The 22,500-nt window shown below is 43.8% G+C and overlaps 1 protein-coding gene across 1 annotated transcript in view; it reads left to right on the forward strand.

Moving 5' to 3' along the window:
* The window catches only part of LOC145408203 (neural cell adhesion molecule 2-like), a 684,210-nt gene that overhangs the window by 2,283 nt on the left and 659,427 nt on the right, over nt 1-22,500 (forward strand). The window lies entirely within an intron of this gene.

The raw sequence follows: 22,500 nt of genomic DNA on the forward strand, positions 1-22,500 counted from the left end.
GAAGCACAACTTTATGGTACACAACGAGGTAAAGATAGTGAAGACGGAGGGGTACTGCTACTTTACCTGGTCTGGAAAAACGAGGGAGAAATAGAAGTAAAAATGAGGGAGGAGGGAATGGGAGAACGGAAATCAAGAATATGGTAGCACTGTAATTATTTCATCCACAGAGCCCAACTTTATGGTAAGGAGAAAAAGTCAGTGGAGACGGAAGGATATTGCTACGTTACCTGGCCTGAAAAAAAATGAAGGAGAAATAGAATGGGGGAATGGAAAGTCGAGAATACAGTAGCAGTGTAATCATTTCGTCAGTATCAGGGTGACATGTAAAGCAGGATATAAAAAGACACTTCATGCAACAAGAGGTAAATGTAATGGGGACGGACTGGCACTGCTACTTTACCTGGCGTGAAAATATGTGGAAAAAATAGAATGGAAGAAGGAACAAGCGAGAACATTGTAGCTGTAAAATTACGTCCATAAAAGGGAGGGATAAAAGGAGGGAGATAACGAAAAACCTGATGATAAAGCCGATGGATAGGGGAGGGAGGGAGATAACGAAAATCTTGATAAATACCGACGGATACGTGAGGGGAAAGAAGTACAGGAAAGTAAACCGCGCACTGCAACATCAGTATATCGTCCATCACTGCTTTCTGCCCGACCACGTCAATTAAGCCTGTGTCACAATATACAAGGCTTAGGAGAGCAAAGAGCTTTTTTTTTTTCTGGAATCACTTACATAAACCTTCACTACAGTTAGACCGTTAATCACACATCACTTATTTTAACACGGTATACTGTCGTGGTCCCTCTCCATCCAGCACCGAAATTTCAGCCTGTCCCACCCACTTCTTCCCTTCCCCCCGCTCTCTCTCTCTCTCTAACCCTGGACACCTCCATTCGTTAAGGATATTTTGACAGACATTCTATCTATCTATCTATCTATCTATCTATTGCCAGACGCCTCAATCCCGTTTGGGGTGGCCACAAACAAATCGCCTCCAAGTTGCCCTGTCCCCCGCCATTTCACTGCCCTGCTCCCAACTCACCCCCCCCCTCTCTCATATACCTCTCCACTCCATCCCTCCATCTCATCCTCGGCCTCCCTCTCCCTCTTCCCCCCTCCACCTCACTCACATACAGTACACTCTCTTCGTCACTCTTTCACCCTCCATCCTCTCCACATGGCCAAACCACCTCAGTGTGTTCCTCATAACGCTTCATATCACATCCACATCAACACCACAACGCTCCTTTATATCCTCATTCGTCAGCCTGTCTCTCCACGTGACTCCACAGGCTCCTCTTAAATAACTCATTTCCACTGCTCTCACTCTTGACTTGTGTCCTTCCAACAATGTCCAAGCTTCACTTCCGTACGTTAGAGTTGGTATCACAATACTGTCATGTAGTAACTTTTTCACTTCCATGCTCACTTCCCTGTTTCTTATCACTGCTTTCAAAGAACCAGCAACCTTTCTTCCCTCCTGTACCCTTTCAAGCACTTCACCCTCCAAACCTCCATCCTTACTCATCACACTACCCAAGTACTTAAACGTACTCACATTTTCCAATTCCTCACCATCCAACCTCGCTGTACATTCACTAACTTCACCTCTCTCAAAGACCATCATTTTACTCTTCCCTACATTCACCTTTAGATTCCGTTTCTTACACACTCTCTCAAACTCATCCACCAAGCCTTGCAGCTCCCCTTCGTCTTCACTCAACAACACAGTATCATCTGCAAACAACAGTACAGGGAGTTTCCAAACACTATCCTCTCTCACCAGGGCCACTCCAACATCCACTACCCTACCTTGTACCTCTTTTATTACCCCATCCATGTACAGATTGAACAACCATGGAGACATGACACATCCCTGTTTCAAACCAACTTTCAAAGAGAAAAATTCACTTAGTTCACCATCCACACGCACTGCAGCCTTAGCACCATCGTACATATTCTTCACAGCATTCAACAACTTCCCATCTACTCCATATATTCTTAACACTTTCCACAATCCTTGTCTATCCACCCTGTCATATGATTTCTCCAAATCCATGAAAGCCGCATACAACTTCTTTCCCTTCTCTAGAAACTTTTCCACTAAAGATCTAAGAATGAATGTCTGATCTACACAACCTCTTCCCTTCCTAAAGCCTCCCTGTTCTTCTCCAACTAATTTTTCTGTTCTTTCTCTAACTCTGTCTATAAGTATCCTACTATACACTTTTCCTATTATACTAAGAAGACAACTGCCCCTATGATTACCACACACTTCTTTTTCCCCTTTTCCTTTGTACAAGGGAATAATTATACCTGACTTCCAATCCTCCGGGACTCTACCTTCCTCCCAGGCCAATCTGCACATCTTCCACATCCATTCTACTACTATCTCTCCCCCATGCTTCAGCATTTCACCACACACTCCATCAATTACTGGGGCTTTCCCCGATTTAACTTTCTTCATTGCTTCCACAACTTCTATCCTACTGATTTCTTCCTGTCTTCTCACCTCCCTCCTTCTCCCAGCCATTCCCCAGCCACTTATACTCGCACTACTTCCATCCTCTACGTTCAACAATTCCTTAAAGTGTTCTGTCCATCTGCTCACTTTTTCTCCCTTCTCCACTAGTAATCTACCATTTTTATCTTTCACTCCCCTGCTAACTTCACTTCCACCCTGTCTTACTCTTTTCACTTCTCTCCAGAACATTTTCTTACAGTCCCTCCACTTTACACTCAAATTCCTTCCAAATTCCTCATCCACTCTCTTCTTACTCTCTTTTACTAATCTTTTCACCTCTCTCTTTCTTTCCACATATAACTCTCTCTTCCGCCTCTCAACTTCTTCCACGCCCCTATTTCTCATCCATTCATTGTATGCTTTCTTCTTTTGTGCCACAGCCTGTTTCACCTCTTCAGTCCACCACGCTGTTCCTTGCACCCCCCTCCGTCTTCTCTTCCTTCCACACACCACATCACAAGCTGCACATTCACTGCGCTATAACCAGTTATTCTACAACACTCATTTCACAGGGTATACTCTCACTGTCACAGCCCCACAGCCCACCAATACTCCAGCGAATCCCACCTAAGCTTTAGACCACCGCGCCCATTTCTTTACCCCTACGATGGCTTCAAGGAGCGAAACAGGCCGTGTGATCGACGGACGCATTTGTTATTTTATCATTTTTATCTTTTTAATCTCCTGGCGATTCTAATTAGTGGGATTTTTATAAACTTTAATTAATCCCTTCATTATACAGGCCTCCCACGACATAAACAAAATTGTTTGGCGGTTACATAAATAAAACAAACAAGGAGAGAGAGAGAGAGACAGAGAGAGAGAGACGAGGGGAGGAGCTGTGTTTGTATTATATACATAAACTGGAGGCGTAAACATGGTGGAAATAAGGTAAATACCTGGGAAAGACTGGCTGAAAAAATAACGTATAAATCAATGAACATATAATGAAAGAATAAACACGAGAGAAGACAGCATACAAGTAGCAGAGAGAGAGAGAGAGAGAGAGAGAGAGAGAGAGAGAGAGAGAGCGCACAAGTATAAGCAGAGTGAGTCGAGTGTTTACCCTGAAAAATGATGGAGATAAAAGCGGCATTAAATGAAGAAAAATGGAATGAAGGAAGGAAATAATGAGAAAGCGTAGTAGTAATGCAATTATGAAAAAGTGGGCTGGCATAAAAAAAAAAAAAAACCCTAAATTAAGAGTAACTGAATGGAAAATGAGGAAAATGAATGGATAAATGAAGAAAAATGAAACGAAATGAGAGAACAAGCGAGAAAGCATTGCAGTAGGGCACGTATGTCTTACAGAGGGAGGGCTTAACTGAAAATGATAGAAAAATTAAGGGAAACTGAAATGGAAAACTGAGGAAAAGGTGAACAGCTGAATGAACAAGCGAGAGAAAGAGCACTGTATTGTGTAATTATTAAGTCTACAATGGGTTGGTAAAAGCAGGAGATAAAGAAAAAAAAATTGGAGAAAGATGAAAAAAGGAAGGAAAATGGATGGAAAAATGAAAATCAACGGAAGAATGAAAGAAAGTGGAACGGTGGAATGAACACGCGAAAGAGAACATAGTAGTAGTGCAATTATTACGTCTATAAAGGGGTGGCGTAAAGCGTGGGAGATGAGGGGGGCTGCGCGGAATGCAGTTAAACCCAAGTTTCATTGCCCAGCCTTATGTTCATGCTGAGTAGTATCATGTGGGTCAGCATGCAAAACGCTACTCTGGTTCCTGGCCTCCCATTCTTTACCCAGCATTTCACCTGATGTCCCTGCATGGTGGGTAGTGTAAATGATGTCAGTGTTTATGGGGTTGTATTTTGATGTCATCCCTCATGTATATATTGTATGATACGCTACTTTAGTTCCTGGCCTCTCATTCTTTCCCCAACATTTCACCTGATGTCCTTGCATGACAGGAGTGTTATAATGTCAGCGTTCATGCAGTTGCGGTTTGATAATACTCTCATGGTGCTACTGTGTAATGTCAGTTTTCCTGCTGATAATAGAGCCAGTTTTTATGGATGTAGCGTGTGGTGCCAGTTCTGACAGCTATAATGTTCTGCTCTTACCGTTCATGGAGGTAGTGTTATGATGGAGTCCAGGGGGAATAATCGTATACAAATGGGCTTACATGATATCAGGACCCACAGGATAATGTTAAGCAGAGACACAACATGGCGACTTACCAAACTAAGGGACACAATCCATTATATTATTGCACCCTGCCTTGTTCCACAGCACCCTACATCACGCTGCCCGGCTCTACCCTACCCTCCCTTGCTCTACCCTGCCCTATTCGCCCCATCCCACCCTCATGCTGTCCCATCCTTCCCTGACTGCTCTGACTTGCATTATCCTACCGTCTACTTCCCCCATCCTATGCCGTCCTCCCCTGCCCTACCCAGCCTTGTCCCACTCTATCCTTCCTTGTCTTTCTGCCCAATGTCTTATCCTTCCCCATTCCAACCCACCCACCCTATCCTGTCCCTCCCTTCTCTTTCTAGTTCTGTCCTGTCTTTCCTAGTCCCACCCCACCAAGTCCTATCCTGCCTCATCGCACCATCATACTGCTTCATGCCGTCACTCCTTAACCCGACTCACCCTGCCTCACCTCATCACATCCTTCTTCTCCCTACTTCGCCTATCTCATCACACCACACCACACACCACCTCATCCTACCCACCCCATCCCTCTTTACCAGAAAAGCACATTTACTACATTACTGCACCCTGCCACACCTCACATTTTCCAAGCGTACCCACCTCCACCCAACCCATCCTCCCCTCTCCTGTCCCGTCTTGGCCCACTCCACTCTACCTCATTTCCTCTACCTAACCCCATCCCACTCCTTGCCCGATACCACTTGATTCCACTTCACTCCACTCTGCCCACCTTCCCCTACCCTACCCCACTCCACTCCACCTACTTTACCCCATTCAACTCTGCCTTATCCTACCCTACTCCATACCACTCCACTACACTCCATTCTTCCCTCTCCCGCCCTACCATACCCCATCCAACTTCACCTCACCTCAGCCTATCTCATCCGCTCCGCCTCATTCTGCCCTACCTCACTCCATCCCTCCCTGCCCCATTCCTTCCACATCCCACCCTACCCCACCCAGACAGCTCACTCTACCATACCCCCATCCACTCCACCCTGCTTTATCTCACCCCACCCTGCCCACCCCGTGCCATGAGATCCCCAGAAACAGAGCAGAGGCCGCCTGGGAGGGCTGCACCTGATTACACGTCAACGCCAATACCCAAACTCACCTAACAGGGACTAAAGTGATTAGGGGGCAGGTGGATTGAGCCAGGTGGACTACGGCTGTGTGATTCCCTGTGGCTTCGTTGCTTGTGGTTAGTTCGATGGATTAGCTATTCAAATAATTAGGGTACAGATCGACTGGGACTGGTGGACTCTGGGTGTGTGGCTGATGGTGGCTGTGTTGTCTGTGGTCAGTTCAATGGATTAGCTGGTGAACTGATTGTGGGCAAGTTGACTGGAACAGGTGGTCAGTGAGTGTGGCTGACTGGTGAGGTTTACTGGCTGAGATGGTTGAGATCATGCATTAGACTGATTCAAGTTGGCTGATCGTTAAGGTCAATGTGAAGTTTAATGCTTTACCAGTTTGAGATAATTTGTTAGGTTAGTTCATTAGACCTGACTGATTGTGAATGACGTGATCAGAGGGCTGTCTGATTGGAGGCGAATGATAATTAAGACTGAGGATATATCAACAGGTAGGACGACTCGAGTAGGTTATTTGTGGTTTGGAGTAATTCTGTGAAGGTTGCTAAACTAACTGGCGAGTGATTTGGTTAGATGGGGTGGATCGACTGTGATTCAAGTGATTATGGGGCAGGAGGATTGGAGCAGGTGAACCGTGGGCGCAGATGAGCTGGCTGCAGTTAACTCTACCAGGTAACGCTGATTGCCAGTCAGGAGATTAGGAGTTAGGTTGAAAAGAAAATGTAACAGGTGATTTTAGGCTTAAGGGTTGACTGACAGGAGTTGGGGTCAAAGGACTAAGCTGATTATTATAACTAAAATGGCGACAGACTTTTCTTTCTTTTCGTTTCTTTTTTAGCTGGGCGAGTTTAATTTACTGGTCCACCTGAATAGAGATAAGATGACTGACTTTGATGGCTGGAGGTTGGATGATCTCCAGCCCATCCCTCCATCATTCGGCCTCAAAGCTGAATCAAAGCCAAATGATATCTTGTTAAACTCATCAATCACATTCACACTGGCAGAATGGGCTTTAATCTCGCTGAATCAGTTCGAAGCACCAGCGTGAATGGGAGCGTAACATCAAAGGTCAAAGCCGCTGAATAACCATACAATCTATATACGCATCTATAGCCAGACCCCTTAACCCCGGAAGAGGTGGCTACCAACTTATCACCTCCCAAGTCACCCTGTCCAACGTCATCATCAAGCTGCCCTTTCTCCTGCTCACCATCCATCTCATTTACCTCTCCACCTATTCCCTTCATCTCATTCTCTTTCTCCCCCCTTCCTCCTACAACCCTTCACCTCACTCACCTACACTCCCCTAGTCACTCTCTCTCTCTTCATTCTGCCCACACGGCCAATCTAGAGAAGAATGATAAAAATACAGAAAATATTACTGAAACTGGTATAACATAAAGACTGAATGCTCTCTGAAAACGGAACCCCCTGTGTGTGTGTGTGTGTGTGTGTGTGTGTGGGTGTGTGTGTGTGTGTGTGAGAGAGAGAGAGAGAGAGAGAGAGAGAGAGAGAGAGAGAGAGAGAGAGAGAGAGAGAGAGAGAGAGAGAGAGAGAGAGAGAGAGAGAGAGAATTAGAGTGCATACGTACAGTGGTGAGCCAGCGTTCCTATCCCACAATGATCGAAAGGCGAATTGAACCTCGGCACAACCGCTCGCTTCAGCAATGTACAAACAAACACACTACTAAATAAATCACGATATTCGAACACACATGAACAATAAGTGGGCTTTTGTTCAGGCACATTCCTGGATTTCAACTCGATATCCAATCAGGGTGAGATAGAAGTGTTCAACTCCAAACAATAATGCGAGAGAGAGAGAGAGAGAGAGAGAGAGAGAGAGAACCATAACACTGACTTTCAATGGTAAAGGAAACTAACATATTCCTTGCGCACACATGGATCTCTTTCCCTGGTACAGCTGGCCCCAAACAAACCTGGGACAGCATCAGTGTATCGTTAAGGTCTGGCATGTGGCTCACTCGACAAGCTGTGGTAGTAACATGATTGAATGGGGTTTTCAAATTTGGCCCTCTATTATCTTGATTTTATTTTTTCTGGGAGGGAACAACCTTGCTGGCTTCTGGTCATTGGTTCCCTCTTTTCTTACATAAACTGTGACGCTTGGATGTCAAAAAGTGCAGACAGACCCCCGCTTTGACATCCTTAAATGTGGCACTGAACGTATTTTTAAGTACTAATGCATATCAAGATTATTTTTTGGACTACAATGCATGTACTTTTGGTGGCGCGATACTTTTTTTTTTTTTGGGGGGGGGATGGGGTGTACATTGTTCAGTGACTGGTTATATGACTGCAGACTGGGATGGCCGGTTGAGTGGATTTACACCGGTCGAAATGTGATCCAGTGCATTACGAGTGCGTCATTCAGGAGATGAGTGGAAGTCATTAGCGCCCTTGAATAGAGTCCAGATTAATTCAGGGAGAGGTAATAAATTGCCACGCGCTAGTAAATTATTTGTTAAAACCCTTTACTACAATAACGTCATTTTTTTTCCTACTACCAACAAATACAGTAATTTACTTAACCCCTTAAATCCCATGACGTATATACTGTAAGTAATATTCTCTTAATGCCACCCAACAATTTTACTCAATTCGGGAGAACTTCAGAGTAGAGATGAGATGATGAAGGCTATATTAAAACCCTCCATTTCGAAAACTCTTCTTGGCTGAATAATTTCCCTATAGGTTGCAAGAAAAAACAAAACAATGGACACCTTTGATAGCGGCACTCACCTCAATCACCTCCATCATCCCAACACACCCTTCAGCTACACCCTAGACAAACTCCAGTTGCACACCACACGCACTCCAGGCACACCCCAGACGCACACCAAACACACTATCATTGCCAATACCCAATATTCCCCCGTGATGCTCGCAAAACTCTACGGCTGCAACTTACCACATTTCAATCTTCAAAAGGTACAGTGGGTGGGTGAGTGAGCGAGTGACTCAGTTAAGGGCACATGAAACTTGGCCGTCTTTCTGGGTGGGGTAAAAATAACGTGCCCGGATTCAATGGGTTAAAGAATACTTAGAGGAGACCTCTCGAAGCCAAGGTAGAAAAAAAAAAAATAATAATAATTTTGAAGGATAACTAATCCACTTCCTTCTTGTTAACGCCAAGCAATTTTACTCGGCGCTGTGAAACCGGCCAAGGTCAGTAAGCTAGGCCATTTCTGTCTCACTCCTGTTACCTCCAATTACCAACCCAGTTATCTCACCAGTCAACAGTCTAGGCACCTGTCCATTCACCAGCGTAATTAACACTCTCGTCTTGGATGTCCTATGCAAATTACCCGCTTCATCCCAATTACGTCATATCGTCTATTGTGCTATCCACCGACAATTATATTCAGTTTAGGAGAGAATTTTCTAACTGGAGGTGTCTGGGAGGAGCACAATATTTCTTCACATACTCTTAAACAAGTAAAACTGTTCCGTACATATCGCCCTCCTGTGTTGGTTTTTCTTATTTTACTTATTTATTTATGCACATGGGCTTTTTTCTCACATACTCATGAAATAATATTAGGTTTCATACACACTGTTCTACTCTGTTGGCCGTTCTTTGACATTACGTATCTTGTTTTGTCTTAGTCTTCTAGTTTTCATACAGAGGAAACAAGTGTCAATGCTTAACTGTGTCCACGACTGAGTTTTCACACTATATATTTGCCAACATATCTCATTTTCATTTATCATACTCCTTCCTGTTTGATCTTCAGCGACAATGGCTTCGAGAGCTGGGGCTTGTACCAAATAGTTGCAAAAAAACTAATAAATAAAAATAAATAAATATGTAGCCTCCTTTTATCCCTTCACTACAAGACGTTTACCGAAAGCTGAATAACGTCGTCATGTAGCGACAAGAACAAAGTAGAGATTACGTACTCGTGTTGAAGGGGATTAAAATCAAATAATAATAATGATCTTAGTGAAATCTGGTCCCCTGCGCTACATAAAATTGCCACGTAGCATTAAGAATAAACTAGAAAATGACCTACCCTGGCCGGAAGGGTTAAAACCAGACGGTAATATTGATCCAGGTGAAATCCAACCTGGCAGAAAGGTCATATCGATTTACCCAGGCCGCTCTCACCCCCAAATCGAAGCCATGCATAATCAGCTTCTGCTAAATCTGTCTCACATTCCGACTCCACTTCAACCCTGGCCTTACATGCTTCCCAAGCCAGGTCAATCCTTCCAGTTATAATGACCTAACTGCATTAACCCCAACCATTCTAATCGCCAATCACCTTGCACCCTAAGCATGCTCCCTCTGACCTACAAAACTACTCTAAACCCTTAAGCACTTTGATTTGTTTTTAAGTTAAGTCTTGGTACATTAACACGATTTATTCAGCCTGGGGGAGACCTTTCAAACTGAAGGGAATTGATATTGCCTTCAAGAGTCACTTCACCAATACAGTTCCTCCCCACGTTGAACAAATCCTTGTTCAAGTGACAAGATTAATCCTTTCAACCCACGGACATCAGCTGTCATTCTATAAATTCTCTATTTCTAGGCGAGTTTACTAATTTTAAATGAGATTTCTCTAATTTAAGGATTTCGACAGCAATCACTAACCCATTCGCTACGAGGATGCTGTTATAGCCTAAAAAATTTGTCTATAAGCAGCAAGAACATGAAAAGGGGCGTCACCGGATTGAGAGGCTTAAACCAATAAAAGACGTCACAGGATTACAGGGATTTAACATTCTCCCCAAACCAGATTATCTTCCCTAATCCCAATGACCTCCTGACCCTATTACCCCCAAAACCAACCCAATCGACAAACACCCTTGCACCTTCAACTGCTTACCTACACGTCACGCATCATTATCCACACGTGAATTAACTTATACCCCCTGGGGGTAAGGGGGTTTTCAAGAATACTCCCCCAGTATCCCTGCTTGTCTTATGATGCGACTAAAAGGGTTGGCGAAGGGTTAGTGCCCCTCCCCAGAAAACAGCTAACTAAAAAAACGAACAAGAAGCCTCGGACAAGGACTAACCAAAAGATGACGACCAAGGACCGGACGAAAGACTTGGTACGGATCGCGACGTGGAATGTAAGGGGTGCGAATGACAAGCTGAAAGAGAGAGAGATTGTCCAGGTGCTTGAGGGTGCGAAAGTGGATGTATGTGGAGTAACTGAAACTACATGGAGAGAAAAGAGTGTGAAAGAATGAGAGTATGGATGGGGTATATGTGCAGGAGTAGGTGAAAATGAGAGGGCAAAAGAAGGAGTGTGTATTGTTGTGAGTAAAAGATGGAAGAAGAACATAAGGGAGTATAGATCAGTTGGCTCAAGGATTGTGTAGGTAAGATTGAAAGTTGGAATACAAATGTGGGCGATTGTGTGCGTGTATGCGCCAACGCAAGATCGTGCGAGCAGGGTGAGAGAGGAGTTCTGGACAAATGTGGAAGAGTGCATGGAAAAGTTTGGAAGGAATGAGAAAGTGTTTTTGATTGGTGATTTGAATGGTAAAGCAGGGAATGTGAAGGTGGATGGAAGAGTTGGTGAGTGGGGTGTGCCTGCTGAGATAGATGAGAATGGCAGTGCGTTAGTGGACATTTGTGCTGGGAGGGGGTTGGTGATAGCCAATACCCTCTTCAGGAACAAAATGATCCACTGGTATACATGGCGAGTGATGAGAAGGGTGGGTGGTGAACTGAATGAGAGGAAGGCAATTACTGATTATGTGTGTGTGTATGAAAGGATACGAAGATGTGTAATGGATGCAAGAGCTTATAGAGGTTGGGGAAGTGGACCTTCTGACCACTACTTGGTGGTGGCCAGAATCAAGATCCAAGTAAGATGGAGAAATAGAAGAAGAGAAGGATGGGAGGAAGAAGTAGTTGCAAGGACAGTGGAAAGGTTACAAGAGGATGAGAAAAGGGTAGAATATAAGAGAGAAGTGGAGGAAAGATTGGGTAAATATGAACTGGAGCAGATGGGGGACGTGGAAGGTGTGTGCAAGATATTCACAGAAGAAATATGTGCAGCACGTGATGTGGTGTGTGGGGTGAAGAGAAGACGGAAGGGGGTGCAAGGAACAGCATGGTGGAATGAAGAGGTGAGACAGGCTGTGGCACAAGAGAAGAAAGCATACAATGAATTGATGAGAAATAGGGGCGTGGAAGAAGTTGAGAGGCGGAAGAGAGAGTTATATGTAGAAAGGAAGAGAGAGGTGAAAAGATTAGTAAGAGAAAGTTAGAGAGTGGATGAGGAATTTGGAAGGAATTTGAGTGTAAAGTGGAGGGACTGTAAGAAAATGTTCTGGAAAGAGGTGAAGAGAGTAAGACAGGGCGGTAGTGAAGTTAGCAGGGAAGTGAAAGATAAAAATGGTAGATTACTAGTGGAGAAGGGAGAAAAAGTGAGCAGATGGACAGAACACTTTAAGGAATTGTTGAACATAGAGAACGGAAGTAATGCGAATATAAATGGCTGGGGAATGGCTGGGAGAAGGAGGGAGGTGGGAAGACAGAAAGAAATCAGTAGGATAGAAGTCGTGGAAGCAATGAAGAAAGTCAAATTGGGGAAAGCCCCAGGAATTGATGGAGTGTGTGGTGAAATGCTGAAGCATGGGGGAGAGATAGTAGTAGAATGGATGTGGAAGATGTGCAGATTGGCCTGGGAGGAATGTAGAGTCCCGGAGGATTGGAAGTCAGGTATGATTATTCCCTTGTACAAAGGAAAAGGGGAAAAAGAAGTGTGTGGTAATCACAGCGGCATTTGTCTTCTTAGTGTAATAGGAAAAGTGTACGGTAGGATACTTATTGACAGAGTTAGGAAAATAATAGAGGAAATAGTTGGAGAAGAACAGGGAGGCTTTAGGAAGGGAAGAGGTTGTGTAGATCAGATATTCACTCTTAGATCTTTAGTGGAGTTCTAGAGAAGGGAAAGAAGTAGTATGAGGCCTTCATGGATTTGGAGAAATCATATGACAGGGTGGATAGACAAGGACTGTGGAAAGTATTAAGAATGTATGGAGTATGTGGGAAGTTGTTGAATGCTGTGAAGAATATGTATGATGGCGCTACGGCTGCAGTGCGTGTGGATGGTGAACTGAGTGAATTTTTCTCTTTGAAGGTTGGGGTGAAACAGGGATGTGTCATGTCTCCATGGTTGTTCAATCTGTACATGGATGGGATTATAAAAGAGATACAAGGTAGGGCAGTGTATGTCGGAGTGGCCCTAATGAATGAGGGTAGTGTTTGGAAACTCCCTGTACTGTTGTTTGCAGATGATACTGTATTGTTAAGTGAAGACGAAGGGGAGCTGCAAGGCTTGGTGGATGAGTTTGGAAGAGTGTGTAAGAAACGAAATCTAAAGGTGAATGTAGGGAATAGTAAAGTGATGGTCTTTGAGAGAGGTGAAGTCAGTGAATGTACAGTGAGGTTGGATGGTGAGGAAATGGAAAATGTGATTACGTTTAAGTACTTGGGGAGTGTAATGAGTAAGGATGGAAGTTTGGTGGGTGAAATGCTTGAAAGGGTACAGCAAGGAAGAAAGGTTGCTGGTTCCTTGAAAGCAGTGATAAGAAACAGGGAAGTAAGCATGGAAGTGAAAAAGTTACTACATGACAGTATTGTGATACCAACTCTAACGTGTGGAAGTGAAGCTTGGACGTTGTTGGAAAGACACAAGTCAAGAGTGAGAGCAGTGGAAATGAGTTATTTAAAACGTGCTTGTGGAGTCACATAGAGAGACAGGCTGACAAATGAGTACATAAAGGAACGTTGTGGTGTGGATGTGGATGTGATAGGATGCGTTATGAGGAACACACTGATGAGGTTTGGTCATGTGGAGAGTATGGAGGGTGAAAGACTGACGAGGAAAGTGTATGTGAGTGAGGTGAAGGGGGGGGGAGAGGGAGGGGAAGGCCGAGGATGGGATGGAGGGATGGAGTGGAGAGGTATGTGAGAGAGGGGGGCGTGAGTTGGAAGCACGGTAGTGAAATGGCGGGGGACAGGGCGACGTGGAGGCGATTTGTTTGTGGCCACCCTGTACGAGATTAAGGCGTCTGGCAATAGGTAGATAGATAGACAGAATTAACTTGTATGCTAATCAGGGAAAATAAACACTTCCCACGCAGCTTCTGTCAATCCCAACACTACAAGGACGTCTTTTTTTATTCATTTCATATAAGGGAGAGAAATCAGGTTGTCTAGGGGTTATTGGAATCCGTCGCTAACCCCGTCTTTATGGATGATCTCGCCAAACCTTAAGAAAATTGTCTGGAGGAGGCAAGAATAAGTTACGTCATCGGACTGAACAGGTTAACCCCGTCAGTGGATTGTTGACAAGTAAATGAACTGTGACTGGACTGATTACTTGCCCTTGGACTAGTTAATGGTGAATGGACTGGTGATCAGGGCGATGGTAACAGAAATGACCAGACTGGAAATTGGAGTGATGATCTCAAATGGTTCTCTACTCGTGACTGGAATGGTGACTGACCTGGGAGGAAATAACTGACTGGTTTACTGACTGGTAAGGCAGTGGAGGTAGTGACTGGTAAGGAGGGATTGTTATGACAAGTGGTGTGATGACTACTGTGGACAGATTAGTGACTGGGCTGCTTATTTGACAGGTGACTAGACTGGTGACCGTGTAGTGGATAGAAGTGACAAGTTTACTGACTGGTGAAGCAGTGGAGGTGGTGAGTGGTGAGGGAACCTGACGAGTGAAGTGATGATTCCATATGCGGCTGGATATGTGACTAGACTGGTGATCGGTGTAGGACCACTGAGATGAATGGATTAGACAAACAAGTGGTGACTGATGTGGTACTACCGAGCACCCGCACACACACACACACACACAGTACGAAACAAGAAACTCACAATACTTATATAGAGAGAGAAATATGAAGACCAACCCCACCACCACCACCAACTCCGAGATATATACACACATGAACACTACAAGCCATCTCACGATGGGATCTCACCACCCGCGTAGAGGGGAAAGTTTTTCCCCGGCACGTAATTTTGCACCTCCATTTCTGATTTGATGCAAATTCACGATGTAAACCACACACAAACAAAGCCAGCCAACCTACCTCACGACTGAAAACATTACCACTCCGCTCGCCTCGCAACGCGAGTGGTAAACGAGAGGAGTGGTAATGTTTTCAGCTGTGAGGTTGGTTGGCTGGATTTGTTTTTGTGTGGGTAAATAAGATATCTCATGAACGGCTTGAGCTATCAAGATATGGCCAAAATGGTAACAAGCATAAACATTCGTAAATATCAGTATGCACGAGGATATTTTAACACAGATTATATGGAGAAACTGAACAACCCCCCCCCCCCCCCCCCACACACACACAATATCCCCTCTTCCAACACACAAAAGAATACAGCCACTCTCCACCTCCCGTCCCCCTCCACACTCGCACAAAACTACTCCCCCTCAGAGTATTTCCGAAACAATATTCCAAGAAAAAGAGGACATCCATGCAGAGCCCCTAGAGACGCATTTACCCTGTATAATTCCGCCATTCTGAGAGTCTTCCCTATGTGAGATCTTTTATGTGTGTGAGAGAGAGAGAGAGTTTTTGTGAGAGCGTAACAGGGGGTCCACTTGGTAGGTAGGTCTCTGGAGGTAAGGGTCTAGTGTGTGTGTGTGTGTGTGTGTGTGTGTGTGTGTGTGTGTGTGTGTGTGTGTGTGTGTGTGTGTGTGTGTGTGTGTGTGTGTGTGTGTGTGTGTGTGTGTGTGTGTGTGTGTGTGTGTGTGTGTGTGAGAGGGGGGATGGACAGAGAAAGGGAAAGTGTGTGTGTGTGTGTGTGTGTGTGTGTGTGTGTGAGGGGGGACAGACAGAGAAAGGGAAAGTGTGTGTGTGTTTTAATGAGAGTGTAATCAAGGGTCAGCCAGGTAGGTAAGTAGGTTCTCTCTCTCTCTCTCTCTCTCTCTCTCGGGGATAGGGATAGAGAGGGGTTACAGCGACAGACAGAGACATTATGGAAATGGGTAAAAAGGGAATAGGGATTGTGAGAGAAATAGGAGTATAAGGGGATGTCAGGAAGGGATGAGAGAGAGAGAGAGAGAGAGAGAGAAGAGGGGAGTAACGATGACGAGAGAAAATAAAAGATAAAAGAAGGAACGAGAGAAAAATATGTCAAGAAATGTATGAAGAGGAATACAGAATGGGAAGGAAGGAATGAGTGGGAGAGGGTGAGGGGATAGAGAAAAGGGGGCGAGAGAGGTTGGAGTAGGCACGAAGGGGTGAGTGGAGAATGGGATTGAAAGAGGAAGGGTGAGAATGGATGCGCACTGCAAGAGGCGAAGGGAAACAGAAGGATAAACGAAAGAGCGTAAGAGGGAGGGACGAGAATGAAAGGTGTTGGGAAAGGTATGAAAAGGAAAATAGAATGGGAAGGAAGGAATGAGCAATGGGGGAGGGTGAGGAGAGTACAAACGAAAGCAAACAGCAAAAGACTTACTGTCCTTTCGAGACTGCTTGTTAGAGTTGACTATGACTACAAGATCTAATTTTACATGGTGAAGGATTAGTATAATAAAGCAAGAAGGCTCCCCCGCCTCCAAACCCTCCAGTTAAACCTGGCAGGAAAATGTGAGAAAAACCACTATACAGCATGGAAAGCCTGACATAGAAATATCATAGGAATGACTAAAAGTTACATTATATAACACTTTTATCAATAAGCTACCAGTCTGAATAACCTGAAAGAGAAAGCAGTACAGTAAAATGAATAACCAAATAATGAATAAGGCACAACACTGTACGGGTACGTTGAGCTAACGGGGTCTGTAGACACAGTGTGGAAAATGCACAGAGTGATGCTCAGGGATTGTGCGGCAGCCCTGTCTTTGCTTTTAAGGAATGTAGCAGTCAATCAGGCCCCAGCTCCGTTCACTCCACTGAGACAAGGAACTTTCCCATGCGGGCCAAGTATACAAGTAACATCGAGAAGCAGTGACCCCTGGTACATTAAAATATATATATATATATATATATATATATATATATATATATATATATATATATATATATATATATATATATATAATCCCGATGGTGATCACTTAACTAATAGGGACCCTCAGTGATCCACAGCCCATCACAGGTCGAAACTAAGAGTAGCGACCGTTAACTCAGGGGTGTCTGTGCATATCCTAGTCTGTGCTTATACTGTATTTGCATTTAATAAATTGATCCGGGCTCTGAAAGTGTTTGTGGATACGCAAGTGTTTTAGTCAGGAGTAAACATATTAAGCTGGGGGTTGACAACAGATTCTTATCCATGCGACCTTTATAGGCTAGAACTGTATTACAATTTACTACACTGGAGGGCAATTTGTTCCATATATTTACAACTGTAATAAAGAGGAAATGCTTAGCTTCATGCGACTAGAATCGTTTGCCTATTATTTTATGCCCATTGCCTCTAGTATATTTCGAGTGATCAACTGTGAAGTAGTTATCGACAGCCATGTTATCATGTCCTCTGAATATTTTGAATACTTGAATTATATCTCCTCGTAACCTCCGTTTAGTTAGGATAAAGAGATTCAGGGCTTCTAAACGTTCCTCGAATGGATAGAGGAGAGGAGGCGAGAGAGGTTGGAGTGGGGCACGAAGGGGTGAGTGAAGAGTGGGATTGGGGAGGGGAAGGGTGAAAATGAAGTACACTGCAAAAGAGAAGAGAGGAAACACAGAAGGAAAAAAGAAACAGCATAAAATGGGAAGGATGCAAGGGAGTAAAAATGAGTGAGAGGAAGTGAGGAGAAGAGGAGGTGAGATGGAGGGGACTGAAGAGGGTAGGAATGCGAAACAGAAATAAACGGGAGTGAAAATATCAGAAAGGAGAAAGAATGAGAGAGGATGAATTGGCAAAGTGGAATGGGGACGGGATAATAAGATAAAAGGAAGATGAAAAATATTGAAAGAAGATTTACAAACGAAGATGACAATACAACGAACAATTAGCCTGACAAAGAGGGAGATATGAGAGAAAGTGGGAAGGAAAATGAATAAGAAAGAGGGAAAAGGAAAAAGGACGAGTGTAATGTTGGAAGGACAGGGAAAAAAAATAATGGAATCAGAGGTAAGATGGGCAGGAAAAAAAGGGTCGAGAGGGTGACTTGTGAGGGAAGAGTGGGAGGGATGAATATCAATGAGAGAGAGAGAGAGAGAGAGAGAGAGAGAGAGAGAGAGAGAGAGAGAGAGAGAGAGAGAGATTAGTGTAGATAAGAAGGGTGGATTCTGGGAAGGAAATGAATGGTTTTGGTGAGGAAGAATAATGATTGTGGATTGTGGTAAGGAACAGTGGGAAACTGGTAGGAATGGTTGTGGTTGTGATAGAAAGGGTAGTAGGCTGTGGTAGGAATTGTGAAAAACTGGTAGGAATGGTAGTGGACTGTGGTAGGAAGGGGAGCATACTGTGATGGGAATGGACGCTGATTTTGGGAGGAATGGTAGAAGACTGTGGTAGGAATGGTAGAAGACTATGATAGGAATGGCAGTAGACTGTGGTAGAAATGGTGGTACACTGTGGTAGGAATGGTTGTAGACTGTGGTAGGAATGGTAGTAGACTGTGGTAGGAATGGTAGTAGACTGTGGTAGGAATGATGAGAGTGTGGTAGAAATGGTGGTACACTATGGTAGGACTGATGGTAGATTGTGGTAGGAATGGCAGCAGATTGGTAGGCATGATAGTAGTTTGTGGCAGGAATGGCAGTACACTGGTAGGAATGATGGAAGGTCGTGGTAGGCATGATGGTAGACTGTGTTAGGAATGGGAGCAGGTTGTCATAAATAGTTGTAGACTGTTAAAGAAGCCTAGTACTGACGGGGTCAAAACATCTATTAACTTGACTTACTGTTCTTTTTTCATTTTTTACTGCTATAAAATTTCTGTAGCCCCGAATTGTCTTGATTTTGCTACCTTTAGACAATTTTCTTCGGCTGAGGGAGTGATATAAATCTGTCAAGGGGTTGTTGGAGGCAGTTTCTAATCGGTTCGGTATTCTAGAGTGACTTAGGGAGTGTATGTGTGTGCGGTGGAGAGGGGGAGAGGAAGACCGAGAATGAGATGGCAAGGTGGAGCGGAGATATATGAGAATAAGAGGTGAGTTGAAGGAAGGACAGTCAAATGGCTGAAGACTGGGCGACATGCAGGAAATTTGCATCTGGCCCACTCTTACGGGATTATGGCGTCTGGTATAGATATATAGAAAACTTACAGAAAAAACTGCCTGGATGAAGCAAAAATAAATAAATATATAAATAAGTAAATATAATACTGAAAGTCACTATGTTCAAGGAGTAAATCTTAGGAAGAGGAGGTTCCCTAGCACCTCCTCTTTGGCTATTTATCTTGGGATTCGGCTGGTTAATATCCTTTAGTACGTCATCCAGTCAGACTATGGCGACATTACAACGATTTATGTAACACGGAGAGGAACAGTAAGGTCTAACAGACAAAATAAGTTGCTTAGGAAAAGGTGTTAGGGAACTACCTTAACCGACAAGAACACAGGCCATTAGAAACCAAGGAATTAAGGATAGATGGACGGCCTAGGTTCCTGGTGGCATTACTTGATCAAAAAAAAGAAAATAATAAAAAAAAGAAAAGAAAAGGCGCCTCAGTGATTTCCAACTATACCTTCAACACCTGCCCTTCACCTTGACTGGAGCCTGAAGAAAGAGGGGAAAGACGACGTGAGAGAGAGAGAGAGAGAGAGAGAGAGAGAGAGAGAGAGAGAGGGGCAAACGTGGGGAGATATGATGAGGGGAGTTGATACCGAAGAAACTGAGAAAGAGAGAGAGAGAGAGAGAGAGAGAGAAAGAGAGAGAATTGGTGTGGGAGGGGAGGTGAAAGGCGATGGAAGCTTAGGAGACGGGGAAGCAAGAGTTAAAGAGGGATTAAGGAGGGGAAGGAAGAGCTAGGAGGAATGAGAGAGAGAGAGAGAGAGAGAGAGAGAGAGAAAGTTAGGCTTAGGGGAATTCTGAATAAGGAGAAGGGAGGTAAAGTGGGATTAGTGATATGGGAAGAAAAGTGGGCGGGAAAATGAGAGAGAGAGAGAGAGAGGGGGGGGGGGAGAGACATAAAAGAAAAGTGAGATAAAGATGGAGAGAAATCCAGACACACTCGTTAAACGTGTAAGAGGAAATGCGAAGGCAAGAGAATAAATGCTTAAGAGACTGGAAGATAGAGAGGCAAAGACAGGAAGAAAAATGGGGGTATCAGAAGAGAGGAAGACATGACAAGAAGAAAAATGGGGGTATCAGAAGAGAGGAAGACATGACAAGAAGAAAAATGGGGGTATCAGAAGAGAGGAAGACATGACAAAAAGAAAAATGGGGGTATCAGAAGAGAGGAAGACAAAGAAAAACCTGAAGAAAAATGACAGAAGTAAAATCACAGGCAGTAAGCAAACGAAGGGATGAAGGAAACAGAGAAGGAATACTTTAAGGAATAAGGAAACAGGCACAAACAGAATGAAAACAACATGACATCAAAAGACAGAGGAAAATAGATTAGAAAGATTTAGCACTGAGTTTAGAAAGATTTAGGAGGCAGGATAAGGTAAGAGATTAGAAGCTAGAGAGGAACCGAAAGAAATAATAGTGGCTATAAAAAGAAAGGAAGACAAAAATGGTCCTGGAGGCGTGAAGAAAAAGAGACTAACAAGGAGAGAAAACGTAAAAGCACCCAAAGCAAACCAAAGCAAGGGCATAAGAAGTTAGCAGTACCGCGAAAGAGTGCACGAAAAAGAGCCAGAAGTTGCAGAGATAAGTTCCGAGGTCGAAAGATGGGACCGACGGACAGAAGAATATTAAACTACTGTTACGAGGCTTCAAAGGTGGGCAGGGAAGCGATAAAGATCTCCTAGGGAACGTAAAGGAAGTGGAGAGACAGAAGGAATGAGGAAATAAGTGGAGACCAAGATTCAGACGTTGCAGATAAGTCCTGTAACCATGTGAGAAGGAGCAGGTTGAGACACAGAATACTAAACTCGTTCTTATAAGACCTCACTGATAAATAAGGAAGCGTTATAAGGACTGCAGAACGGGAGGCGTCAATGGAAATCAGGGCAAAGTAGAAACAAATGATTTTAGAACATGCTGAGTTATGTGAGAAGAATGGGTGGGGAAAAGAATATTAAACTAAGAGCTTAAAACACCTCAAAAGTGGGTAGGGAAGTGCTATAAGTCACTTGGGATTGGGATAAGAAATTGGAAAGTTAGAAGGAATAGGGAAATAAATTGAGACAAAAGACTCAGATGTTGTAAAGTTAGGCTCTATGACAAAGTTAGGTGAATGTGGAGAGGAAGACTAAATTTGTTCTTAAAAGGCTTTATTGTGAATAATGATCGAATGTAAAGGCTGTACAGTGAAAAGAGTCAGAGGAAATGAGGACATGGTGGGAGCAAAAGACTAAAGGAGAAATACCATATGCAAAGGGCGTGGAATTACTCGACGTTTCGCCTGTGGCAATGTTGTCAGGAATAACAGATAGACAGACAGATATAGATAGGCAAATAGATGGATGGATAGATAGATGGATAGAGATATACACAGATACAGACATAGGTAGATAGATAGAGAGGGGAAATAGCATTCAGAAAGATTAAGAAAGCAAGAAAAATAAGCGATGGAAAGCTGGGAAGAAACCCCTGGAAAAAAAAAAAAAAGAGGACGACAAATTGAAAAAAGGCCCAGGAGGCAGGAAGGAAAAAGAGAGGTCAATCAGGAGAGAGAAAGAAATCCAGATATAAAAGCTATCAAAAACAAAAGGAAGCAAGGCCAAGGGAGGTGAACAGTACCGCGAGTCGAGTTCTTTGTATTTCTTTTCGTCGACTTTTTAATTCTTTTTAATCCTGAAGGGGCCGTCACACGCAAAACGTCAAATAAAATCCTTGACAGTTTCTCTGCATGTGGCGTTTCTCCTTCCTTCAGAAACACAAGACTGTAAAATTTGCCGATGACTAGGAAGAGAGAGGTGGACAAAAAGAACATCAAAGTAGCGTTTAAAAGGGTCCTACAGAGTGGGTGGGGAAGCGATAAAGGTCTCTTGGGAATGGTAAAGGAAGTGGATAGTCAGATGGAATGAGGAAATAAGTGGGTACAAGAGATTCTAAAGTTTTATAGATACGCAGTAAGAGCGTGAAGAGGAAAAGACTAAACTTGTTCTCTGAAGTTCTCTTAAGTGGGTCGGGAAGGTGTAAAATTCTTTAGGGGAAGGTAAAAGAAGTGAAGAGTTGGAAGGAATGCGGAAATAAGTGGACACAAAGGGTTCAGAAATTTAGGAGATAACTCGAGAACTGAGTAGTGGAGAGAAAGAATACGTACTAAGCCCATTCTTAAGACATGAGGATGGTGGGGCGAAGGAGGGAAGGGATAGGTTTCTCTCTTGGGGATTGTTAGAAAGGTGAATGGTTAGAAGGAAGAGCATTTAGGTAAGTTTCCAAGAGACCTGGAGGAAGATAGTACTATACTCTTTTCACGTAAGGTTGGTCCAGATTCTCGTCTTTTTTCAGTGTTTCATATATTTCAACGGCAGAAAAATACAATACTACGGCTCGGCTCTCTATCCTCTCCATGACACTTCTTTGACGGGGCCATATTCTAGTATTAATCTACTGCTACGACTCAGCATTCGTGATGGACGGCTGGAAATTTTAGGCA

Source organism: Coenobita brevimanus, chromosome 76 (genome assembly GCF_032717465.1).
Source record: "Coenobita brevimanus isolate Jiangsu-jjx chromosome 76, ASM3271746v2, whole genome shotgun sequence".
Taxonomy (NCBI): Eukaryota; Metazoa; Arthropoda; class Malacostraca; order Decapoda; family Coenobitidae; genus Coenobita; species Coenobita brevimanus.